Source organism: Bison bison, unplaced genomic scaffold (assembly GCF_000754665.1).
Source record: "Bison bison bison isolate TAMUID 2011002044 unplaced genomic scaffold, Bison_UMD1.0 scf7180017864375, whole genome shotgun sequence".
Classification (NCBI taxonomy): Eukaryota; Metazoa; Chordata; class Mammalia; order Artiodactyla; family Bovidae; genus Bison; species Bison bison.
In genome coordinates, this window is record NW_011494947.1 from 1,984,874 (window position 1) to 1,986,378 (window position 1,505).

The window sequence follows — 1,505 nt, forward strand, 5'->3', positions numbered from 1 at the left end:
GCTTTAAAACAACTTTTTCACTCTCCTCTTTCACTTTCATCAAGAGACTTTTTAGTTCCTCTTCACTGTCTACCATAAGGGCGGTGTCAGCTGCATATCTGAGGTTATTGATATTTCTCCCAGCAATCTTGATTCCAGCTTGTGCTTCTTCCAGCCCAGCATTTCTCATGATGTACTCTGCATATAACTTAAATAAGCAGGGTGACAATATACAGCCCTGACGCACTCCCTTTCCTATTTGGAACCAGTCTGTTGTTCCACGTCCAATTCTGTTGCTTCCTGACCTGCATATAGGTTTCTCAAGAGGCAGGTCAGGTGGTCTGGTATTCCCATCTCTTGAAGAATTTTCCACAGTTTATTGTGATCCACACAGTCAAAGGCTTTGGCATAGTCAATAAAGCAGAACTAGACGTTCAATAAAGCAGAACTAGACGTTTTTTTGGAACTCTCTTACTTTTTCCATGATCCAGCGGATGTTGGCAGTTTGATCTCTGGTTCCTCTGCCTTTTCTAAATCCAGCTTGAACATCTGGAAGTTTACGGTTCATGTATTGCTGAAGCCTGTCTTGGAGAATTTTGAGCATTACTTTACTAGCGTGTGAAATGAGTGCAATTGTGCGGTAGTTTGAGCATTCTTTAGCATTGCCTTTTGTTGGGATTGGAATGAAAACTGACCTTTTCCAGTCCTGTGGCCACTGCTGAGTTTTCCAGATTTGCTGGCATATTGAGTGCAGCACTTTCACAGCATCATCTTTCAGGATTTGAAATAGCTCATCTGGAATTCCATCACTTCCACTAGCTTTGTTCGTAGTGATGCTTTCTAAGGCCCACTTGACTTCACATTCCAGGATGTCTGGCTCTAGGTCAGTGATCACACCATCGTGATTATCTGGGTCCTGAAGATCTTTTTTGTACAGTTCTCCTGTGTATTCTTGCCACCTCTTCTTAATATCTTCTGCTTCTGTTAGGTCCATACCATTTCTGTCCTTTATCGAGCCCATCCTTGTATGAAATGTTCCCTTGGTATCTCTAATTTTCTTGAAGAGATCTCTAGTCTTTCCCATTCTGTTGTTTTCCTCTATTTCTTTGCATCGATCTCTGAGGAAGGCTTTCTTATCTCTTCTTGCTATTCTTTGGAACTCTGCATTCAGATGCTTATATCTTTCCTTTGCTCCTTTGCTTTTTGCTTCTCTTCTTCTCACAGCTATTTGTAAGGCCTCCCCAGACAGCCATTTTGCTTTTTTGCATTTCTTTTCCATGGGGATGGTCTTGATCCCTGTCTCCTGTACAATGTCACGAACCTCATTCCATAGTTCATCAGGCACTCTATCTATCAGATCTAGGCCCTTAAATCTATTTGTCACTTCCACTGTATAATCATAAGGGATTTGATTTAGGTCATACCTGAATGGTCTAGTGGTTTTCCCTACTTTCTTCAATTTCAGTCTGAATTTGGCAATAAGGAGTTCATGATCTGAGCCACAGTCAGCTCCTGGTCTTGTTTTT